This window comes from Cylas formicarius, unplaced genomic scaffold, assembly GCF_029955315.1.
Source record: "Cylas formicarius isolate icCylForm1 unplaced genomic scaffold, icCylForm1.1 PGA_scaffold_239__1_contigs__length_12241, whole genome shotgun sequence".
NCBI classification, from domain to species: domain Eukaryota; kingdom Metazoa; phylum Arthropoda; class Insecta; order Coleoptera; family Brentidae; genus Cylas; species Cylas formicarius.
Genome location: NW_026844284.1, coordinates 1 through 11,404, shown reverse-complemented (window position 1 = coordinate 11,404; position 11,404 = coordinate 1). Strand labels below are relative to the sequence as shown.

Below are 11,404 nucleotides of genomic sequence, written 5' to 3'. Positions count from 1 at the left end.
TATATATATATATATAGTTTTTATATTATATTTTAGGTTAATATTTAATGTATTAAAGTTTATATAGTTTAGGATTTTTAAATATTTAAAATATAATTATTTTAGTTTAAGGAAATATTTTGAGTATAATTAATAATATAATTATAAATAAGGAAATATTTTAAGTACAATTATCTGTATAATAATTATAAATAAGGAAATATTTTAAGTACAATTAGTAATATAATAATTATAAGTAAGGAAATACTTTAAGTACAATTATCTATATAATAATTATAAGTAAGGAAATATTTTAAGTACAATTAATAATATAATTATAAATAAGTAAATATTTTAAGTACAATTATCTATATAATAATTATAAATAAGGAAATATTTTAAGTATTAAAGTTTAAATTATTTAAAGTTGGACATTTAGAGTTAGTAATTTAGGCTAAGGAAATATTTTAAGTACAGTTATAGATTTAATTTAGTTAAAAATTTAAAATTTTAAGTATATATTTATAGAATATTTATAAATATAAATTATTTAATTTATTTATATATGTATATATAATTATATTTATTATTAGTATATTATTATTAATTATTATTTAGTTTATATATTATTATAATTATTATTATTATTATTTTTTAACTTTTTAGGGAGATATTTTAAGTACTAATTTTTTAGGCTTAAGATATAATTGTACTTAAAATATTTACCTAAAAAGTTAATAGAAATTTGTATTTCTTTATTATACTTTCAAAGTATATACTTATTCAAGTTCATTAACTATAAATAGAGATATTTATTTCATATATTTATAAATAAATATCTTATTAGAAAGTAGGAAAAATAACAAATTGTAAAAAATTGCCCTAAGTTAATATAAGGATTTTCTACGGGGGATATGCCGATTCATGTTAAAATTAAAATGATAGATACAAATATTCAAAATAATATTTTATTAATAGGGTAAAAATTAATTCTTGAATTTTTATTATTAATAATTGGCAGCGTATATAAAATTATAATTGAAAGGAATATAATAATAACACCTCCTAGTTTATTGGGGATAGATCGAAGAATTGCATAAGCGAATAAGAAGATATCATTCAGGTTGAATATGGATAGGAGTAACTAAAGGATTAGCTGGCGTAAAATTATCAGGATCTCTTAATATATAAGGTATGGTTAGAGTAATTAAAGTTAATCTAAAAATTATAATTAGCATTCCTAATAAATCTTTAAAGGAATAGTAAGGATGAAATGGAATTTTATCTAAATTATTATTTAATCCTAAGGGATTTGATGATCCAGATTTATGAAGAAAAAGTAAATGAATAATAATTAAGCTAAGGATAATAAAGGGGAGAATGAAATGAAAAGTAAAGAATCGAGTTAATGTAGCATTATCTACAGCAAATCCCCCTCAAATTCAAATTACAGCAGAGTTTCCTAAATAAGGGATAGCTGAAATAAGATTAGTAATTACTGTAGCCCCTCAAAAAGATATTTGTCCTCAAGGTAAAACATACCCAAGAAAAGCTGTTGCTATAGATAATAAAAAAATTGTTACTCCAATTAGTCATGTTCTTTTTAGATTTGAGGACCCGTAATAAATTCCTCGTCCAATATGAATATATATACAAATAAAAAATATTGATGCTCCATTGGCATGAAGAGTTCGAATTAATCATCCAAAATTAATTTCTCGACAAATGATTCTTACTCTATTAAATGCTAGTTCAGTGTGGGGATAATAATGTATAGCTAAGAATAAACCTGTAATAATTTGAATTAAAAGACAAATTCCTAATAAACTTCCAAAATTTCATAAATAGGAAATATTTGAAGGAGAGGCTAAATCAATAAGTGAATTATTAATAATTTTAAATAAAGCGTTAGATTTTCGGTAGGGTGAATTTATCATTAGAATATTTTACGTAGGGGCCCGAAATTATTTATAGTAATTGTTACAATTGTAATTAAAGTTACTAATAAGTAAGTTATAATTATAATTAAAATAAAATTATTAGGATAATTAAAATATTTTCTTAAGAATAGTTCTATGTTGTGAGGATTAAATATTTCATTAGAATTTTTAAAATAGATAAAATAAGAGTCATATATATAAATTATTAAAATATTAATAAGATTAATAATAATAAAAGTAACTAAAATATTATAAAATTTTTTAAATTTATTATTGGAGGAAATTCTTGTTATATAAATAAAAATAATTATCAATGCTCCTACAATAATTATGAATAGAATATAAGATACTCAATAATTTAAATTTATTAATCCAATAATTAAGGAAATTATAATTGTTTGTAAAAGAATAATAATTCCCATTGAAATTGGATGATTAATAAGTAATACTATAATGGATAAGGATAAATTTATTCTTAATAAGAAATATATTATATCAGAAAATAGTTTAAATAAAATTTTAATTTTGGAGATTAAGGATAGAGTTTTCTTTTTCTGAAACTTAAAGAAATATTTCATTTCTGGTTTACAAGACCAGTATTTTAATTAAATTATTTAAGTTAAAATATAATGATAATTAATTTTTATATATTTAGAAGAGTAATGTTTATTATTGGTTTATTATTTTTTATTATAAAAAGTAATTATTTATTATTGATATTATTAAGATTAGAGTTTTTAGTTATTTCTTTATATTTTAATATAGGATTAGTATTAAGATTTAATTTAAGAGATTATTTTTTTTTAATAATATTTTTAACCGTAAGTGTATGCGAAGGTGCTTTAGGTTTAGCAATGCTTGTATTAATAATTCGAAGATATGGAAATGATTATTTAAATTCTATATTATTATTATGATAAAATATATTCTTATATTAGTAATATTGATACCTTTAAGTTATTTAAATATATTTTGATTGATTCAATTTATAATATTTATTATTAGTTTTTTTTTAATACTTGGATTTAGAATACAGAATTATATAATTAATATTAGATATATATTAGGTATAGATATTATATCTTTTTGTCTTAGATTATTAAGTATTTGAATTGGTTCTTTAATAATCATAGCTTCTGAAAATTTATATAGAAAAAATAAATATAGAGATCTTTTTTTATTTTTAATTTGTTTATTAATAATTTTTTTATTATTATCATTTATATCAATAGATTTATTTATATTTTATTTATTTTTTGAAGCTAGATTAATTCCAATTTTAATTTTAATTATTGGATGGGGTAGACAACCAGAACGTTTAGATGCTGGATTTTATTTGTTAATATATACATTATTTGGATCATTCCCATTATTATTAGGTATTTTTTTTATTTTTTATATATATGGAAGATTAACTTTTTTTAATTTAGAAATTTCTTTTAGATTAATTTTATATTTAAGTATAGTGTTAGTATTTTTAATTAAAATACCGATATATTTTTTTCATTTATGGTTATTAAAGGCTCATGTAGAGGCCCCAATTTCTGGATCAATAGTATTAGCTGGCGTTTTATTAAAATTAGGAGGATATGGGCTTATTCGAGTAATAATTATATTTTTAGATTTTAAATTTATAAATTTATTAATTATAAATATTTCATTGTTCGGAGCTGTAGTTATTTCTATAATTTGTTTACGTCAAAGAGATATAAAATTATTAATTGCTTATTCTTCTGTTTCTCATATGGGTTTAGCTTTAGCTGGAATTATAAGGTTAAGTTATATAGGTATAATTGGGGCTTTAATTATAATAATTGCCCATGGTTTATGTTCTTCTGGTTTATTTAGTATTGCAAATATAATATATGAACGAACAATAAGACGAAGAATTTATTTAAGAAAAGGATTTTTAAATATTATACCTTCTTTAAGCTTATGAATATTTTTATTATGTTCTTCAAATATAGCAGCCCCCCCCTCAATAAATTTATTAGGTGAGATTTTTTTAATTAATAGTTTAGTCAGATTTAGAAATTTGAATATATTATTTTTATTTTTAACTACATTTTTTAGAGGGGCTTATTCATTATATTTATATTCTTTTTCTCAGCATGGAAAATTTAGTTCTTATATTTTTAGATTTATAAATATAAATATTCGTGAACATTTTTTATTATTATTACATTGAATACCTTTAAATATATTGTTATTAATTAGAAATTTATTAATTTATAATTTTTAATAAACTTAAATATTTTATATAAATAAAATATTAATTTGTGGAATTAAAGAAATGGAAACATTTTAAGTAATAAAAATTTGTAAAATTTATTCATTTTGGATTTTGATTTTTTCTGTATTATTAATTTTAATTAGTATAAATTTATTAATTAAGGATAAAGTTTATTTGTTAGAGTATGAATTATTAAATTTTAATTCCGTTTCTTTAATTTTTTTCTTTATTAATTGATTGAATATCTTGTATATTTATAGGATATGTATTATTTATTTCCAGAATGGTAATTTTATATAGAGAAGATTATATAAAAGGAGATTTAAATATTTCTCGATTTATCATATTAATTTTGCTGTTTGTTATTTCTATATTATTATTAATTATTAGCCCAAATTTAGTGTCAATTTTATTAGGATGAGATGGCTTGGGCTTAGTGTCTTATTTATTAGTAATTTATTATCAAAATGTTAAATCTTATAATGCAGGTATGTTAACAGCTTTGTCTAATCGTATCGGAGATGCGGCTTTATTATTATCAATTTCTTGAATAATAAATTATGGTAGTTGATCTTATATTTATTATTTAAATTTTATAAAAAGAGATTTTTCTATACAGGTATTAGTATTATTTATTGTTTTAGCTGCATTTACTAAAAGAGCTCAAATTCCTTTTTCTTCATGATTGCCAGCAGCTATAGCTGCCCCAACTCCCATTTCTTCATTAGTTCATTCATCTACTTTAGTAACTGCAGGAGTTTATTTATTAATTCGATTTCAAGAAGCTTTTAGTAGAAGATTAATATTTTTAATATTATTTTTAAGAATAATAACTATATTAATATCTGGTATTGCAGCTAATTTTGAGAATGATTTAAAAAAAATTATTGCTTTATCAACATTAAGGCAGTTAGGATTTATGATAAGAATTTTATTTTTAGGTAGAGTAGATTTAGCTTTTTTCCATTTATTAATTCATGCTTTATTTAAAGCTTTAATGTTTATATGTGCAGGAATTATTATTCATAATTTTAGAGGATGTCAGGATATTCGTTATATAGGAAGATTAATTAATCAAATACCCGGTTATTTCTAGAATTTTTTTTTTTTAGAAATATAGCCTTATGCGGGATACCATTTTTATCGGGATTTTATTCTAAGGACTTAATTCTAGAAAGAATAAGAATAGGATATATAAATATATTTATATTTTTTATTTTTTATTTATCTATTGGTTTGACAGTAATATATACTTTTCGATTAATTAATTATTTAGTTTTAGGTGATTATAATTATTATAGTTTATGTTCTATTCAAGAAAGAAATAATTTGATAATAAAGAGATTATTTGGATTATTAATTTTTATCGTTATTAGAGGGAGGATGTTTTCTTGAATTATTTTTATTTATCCTATATATTTTTTTTTACCTTTAATAATGAAATTACTATCCTTTTTAATAATTTTATTAGGGATTTATTTAGGTTTTAAGTTATCAAAAATAAGAATTAATATAAAAATTAAATCTCTAAGGTTTCTTAATTTAGTGAAGTTTCAATCTTTTATATGAAATATACCAATTTTATCAACTTATGGGCTGAATCATTTAGTATTAAATTTAGGTCAAAAATTAAATTATTTAGATCAAGGATGAATGGAGTATTATGGAAGAAAAAAATTATTTTTTTTATTAATTAATTCTTCTAAGGGATTACAAAAGATTTTTATAGATAAATTTAAAATTTTATTATTTTTATTTTTAATTCTTATTTTTACTTTTATTTTAATTATTTAATTTAATAATTTAAATAGCTTATATAATAGAGCATAGTATTGAAGATACTAAGGAAATAATTTTATTTTTAAATAATAAATTTATAGATAAATATATCAATTTTACAGTGAAAATGTAATGTTTTAAATTAAACTATATAAATATTTCTATGTATATATATATATATATATATATATATATAGAAATATAAACGCACTTAGCGCTTTGAACCTATGTTAGAAGCATAGTTTAAAGAATATTTCTTTAATTGGAGAAAACTCAATTTTATCATTAACAGTGATAGACCTCTATTTTGGTTTCAATTAAAGTAAGGATTATTCATCTAAATTTTAGGTCGAAACTAAAGGCAATTTTTTGCTTCATACTATTTTATAAGATAAATTTATGGAATATCTTTTAAATGCAAATTAAATGTTTTTCTTAAACTATTATCCTTTAGTTTGATCATTCTAATGCCCCTAATTTCCATTCGTGAAATAACCCCAGTAAAAGAATAATTAAAAAAAAACTAATAGAGTAAAATAATCTAAAAATATTTGAAAATTTTAATGAGAAAATAATTGGTAAGAGTAATGTTAATTCAATATCAAAAATTAAAAAAATTAGAGCAATTAAGAAGAAATGTAATGAAAATGGTATACGAGAATTATTTTTTGGATCAAATCCACACTCATAGGGCCTACTTTTCTCACGATCGATTAATGTTTTTATAGATAAAAAATTAATTAAGATTATTAATATTAAAATAACGATTATAATTATTAATGATAGATAAAAAATTATTATTATTATTTATACTAAAAATTTAGATTTTTTGATTGGAAGTCAAATATAATAATTTATATTATATAAATAAAATTATCTTCTTCATCAGTAAATAGATAAATATAAAAATAATCATACTACATCTACAAAGTGTCAATATCATGCGGCAGCTTCAAATCCAAAGTGATGAATTGAAGAAAAATGCCTAATAAATAGACGAATTATTATAATTAAGAGAAATGTAGTACCAACAATAACATGAAATCCATGAAATCCAGTTGCTATAAAAAAACAAGTTCCATAAATAGAATCTGAAATTGAAAACGAAGCTTCATAATATTCAAGAGCTTGAAGTAGAGTAAAGTAGATCCCTAGGCCAATAGTTCATATAAGTCTTTGAAGTGCTTGAGAATAGTTATTTTCTATTAATCTATGATGAGCCCAAGTTACTGTAATACCTGAAGATAACAAAATTAATGTATTTAATAAGGGGATATTTATAGGATTAAAAGTATTAATTGATTTAGGGGGTCATATTATTGCCAATTCAATATTAGGAGAAAGACTATTATGGAAAAATCTTCAAAAAAATGAAATAAAAAATAAAATTTCAGATGTAATAAATAAAATTATCCCTCATCGGAGCCCGGATGAAACTTTTAGAGAATGCAATCCTTGGAGGGTTCTTTCTCGTGTAATATCTCGTCATCATTGAAATAAAATTAATAGTATAGAAATTAATCTAAAAATCAATAGATCAATTTGATATAAGCGGAATCAAGAAATAAGCCCTATTAATAGATTTAATAAATTAAAAGAAATTAATAGTGGTCAAGGCCTTGGATTTACTAAATGAAAAGGATGATTTTGAGTTGTCATTAATGAATTTCTCTAGCATAAAGAGTAATAAGAATAGAAAATACATATGCTTGGATTAAGCTCACTGCAGATTCTAAAATTAGTAATAAAATTTGAATAAAAATCAAAACATTAATTGTTAGAAAATTTATATATTGACCTATATTTCCTAATAAGGTTAATAATAAATGGCCGGCAATTATATTAGCCGTTAAACGAATGGCTAATGTTATTGGGCGAATTAAATTTCTAATTAATTCAACAATTACTAAAAATGGCAATAAGAGAGCAGGGGCTCCCATGGGCACTAAATGAGCTAATATATTTATTGTATTAAAGGTAATGCCAAAGATTATAAAAGTTAGTCATAATCTTAAACTTAAACTTAAAGTAATAGGTATATGGCTGGTTCTAGTAAAAATGTAAGGGAATAATCCTATGAAATTATTTAGTATAATAAAAATAAAAATTCTTAATAAAATTAATGTTGATCTTTTTATATTTTGAGGAAGCAGGATTTTTAATTCTTTATGAATTCTTCTAGTAAGAATAATTCAAGATATATTATAACGAGAAGGAATAAATCAGAAAAAAGATGGTAATAGAATCAAACTTAATATAATTCTTAGCCAATTTAAGTTAAATAAATTTGTAGAAGGATCAAATGAAGAAAATAAATTTATTATCATTTTCAGTAAGTTTTAGGTAAATTTAAATTTTTAAAATAAATTTTATTATTAATTTTAGGCAAATAAATATAATAAGTTAAAATAATAATAATAATAAAAATTCTAATTGTGTAAATATATAAAAATGATCAACTTAAAGGAGCTATTTGTGGTATTAAAAACTAACGGGGCGCAGATATTTTTAACTTGACAAGTTAATGTTTTATAATAAAACTAAGTTTTTCATTAGAAGTAATTTTTTAGTTTACTATAAATTGATTTAAGAGATCAATGCTTAAAATTTCAGCCATCTAATGTTAATTATTTTTTAATCATTTAAGAAAAAAATTAGAAGAGATTCTTTCTACTACAATAGGTATAAACCTATGATTGGAACCGCAAATTTCGGAGCATTGACCAAAGAAAATTCCGGTTCGATTAATAAATATATTTGCTTGATTAAGACGTCCAGGAGTTGCATCAATTTTTAGCCCAGCTGAAGGTAAAGCTCATGAATGGATGACATCTTCTGAAGTAATTAATAGGCGAATGTAAGTGTTAAAAGGAATTACTATTCGATTATCAACATCTAATAATCGAAAGTTGAAGTTATTTTGTGGAATTATATAAGAGTCATAATTGAAATTTTGTAAATCTGAATATTCATATGTTCAGTATCATTGATGTCCGATAATTTTAATAGAAAGGGCAGGTTTATTTAGTTCATCTATAATATATAATAATCGCAGAGATGGCAAAGCAATTATAATTAAAATTATAATGGGTATAATAGTTCAAATTAGTTCTATAGTTTGGTTTTGTAAAAAGAATCGATGGTTAAATTTATTTAATAAGTAAGATAATATAATTTGACTAATTAAAATTGTAATGATAATTAAAATTATTAATCTATGATCATGGAAAAAAATTAATTGTTCTATTAAGGGTGAAGTACTGTCCTGTAATGTTAATGTTTTTCAAGTAGACAATTCTAAAAAAAGATAAACTTTATATTAAGAGCTTAAATCTTATGCACTATTCTGCCATTTTAGAATTTAGTAATTAAAGGGATTTCATTAAATCTATGTTCAGCGAGTGGTAGTGATCTTAATCATTCAATTGAAGAGGAAAAATTTAAAGTAGTTAATGTTTGTCGGCTAAGAATTAAACTTTCTCAAATAATATAAATAAAGAATATTAATCTTAGTGTAGAGATTAATCTACCGATTGAAGAAATGATATTTCATTTAGTAAAAGAATCTGGATAATCGGAATAACGGCGAGGTATTCCTCTTAATCCTAGAAAATGTTGAGGGAAGAAAGTTAAATTTACTCCAATAAATGTTACAATAAAATGTCTTTTTAAAAGTTTATTATTGAGAGTTAACCCAGTAAATAACGGGTATCAGTGAATAAATCCTGCAATAATTGCAAATACTGCCCCTATTGATAAAACATAATGAAAGTGGGCAACAACATAGTATGTATCATGAAGAATAATATCAATAGATGAGTTAGCTAGGACTACTCCAGTTAATCCGCCAATAGTAAATAAAAAAATGAAACCTAATGATCAAAGTGTAGTTGGTTCAAAATTTAATTTAGTTCCATAAAGTGTAGCTAATCATCTAAAAATTTTAATACCGGTTGGAATAGCAATAATTATAGTGGCAGAAGTAAAGTAGGCCCGAGTATCAACATCTATTCCGATAGTAAATATATGATGAGCCCAAACTAAAAATCCTAAAAGACCAATAGCTAATATTGCATAAATTATACCTAAAGTTCCAAAAGTTTCTTTTTTATTTCTTTCTTGAGAGACAATATGAGAAATTATTCCAAATCCTGGAAGAATTAAAATATAAACTTCGGGGTGTCCAAAAAATCAAAATAAATGTTGATATAAAATAGGGTCCCCCCCTCCGGCTGGATCGAAGAATGAGGTATTAATATTTCGATCAGTTAATAATATAGTAATAGCTCCCGCAAGTACGGGAAGAGAAAGAAGAAGTAATAGAGCAGTAATACCGACAGCTCAAGAAAAAAGTGAAATTTGATCTATGGGTATATTATGAGGCCGTATATTAATAATTGTGGAAATAAAATTTGTTGCCCCTATAATTGAAGAGATTCCCGCTAAATGTAAGCTAAAAATTGCTAAGTCAACTGAACTTCCTCTATGAGCAATATTAGATGCTAGTGGAGGATAAACGGTTCATCCTGTTCCAGCGCCTTTTTCAATAATTCTTCTAATTAATAGAAAAGTTAAAGATGGCGGTAAAAGTCAAAAACTTATATTATTTATACGGGGAAAAGCTATATCAGGAGCACCGAGTATTAGAGGAACTAATCAATTGCCAAATCCTCCAATTATGATAGGTATAACTATAAAAAAAATTATAATAAATGCATGGGCTGTAACTATTACATTAAAAATTTGATCATCACCAATTAATGATTGAGGATTTCTTAGTTCAATTCGAATGATAAAACTTAGAGAAGTGCCCACTAATCCAGATCAAAGCCCTAAAATAAAATATAGTGTACCAATATCTTTGTGATTAGTAGAGTAAAGTCATTTATTCGGTAAATTTAATAAAGTGGCTGAAATTTTAGGCGATGAATTGTAAATTCATTTATAAATATAAATATATTTCTTTATTAAACTATATAGTCTATAGGAATAGGATTTTAAGATGCAAGCTTAAAGGAAATTTAAATTGGTTTATAGTTTAAGAATTAGGAATAAATTCTATTGTTAACTTTGAAGGTTAAAAGTTTTTTTAACTTAAATTCTTTTTTAAAAAAATAAAATTAAAAAAATTATAAGTCCTATAAATGAGATTATATTAGTTAAATAAATAAATAGATTTAACTTAAAAATATTTTTAGAGTGGGAAATTATTTCTGTATGATTAATTATTAATATAGGAAGTGCGATTCGAATATATATGAAAATTATAATTAAAGTTGAGATTAATATTAATAATCTTAATATAAAAAAGTTATTATTAATTAATTTATTGATAATTAATCATTTAGGTAGAAATCTAAAGAAAGGCGGTAATCCTCTTATAGATAAAAAATTAAGAGAAAAAATGAATTTAAAATATTTAAATTCATTTAGAGAATAAAATAATTGTGTTAAAGAATAGATTTTATTAACA

The 11,404-nt window shown here is 22.0% G+C and overlaps 2 pseudogenes; both read right to left on the bottom strand.

The window, feature by feature from the left end:
* Positions 1-776: 776 nt before the first annotated feature.
* Positions 777-2,287, bottom strand: LOC132697565 (cytochrome b-like; annotated as a pseudogene).
* Positions 2,288-6,799: 4,512 nt separating this feature from the next.
* Positions 6,800-10,841, bottom strand: LOC132697566 (cytochrome c oxidase subunit 1-like; annotated as a pseudogene).
* Between the last annotated feature and the right edge of the window lie 563 nt (positions 10,842-11,404).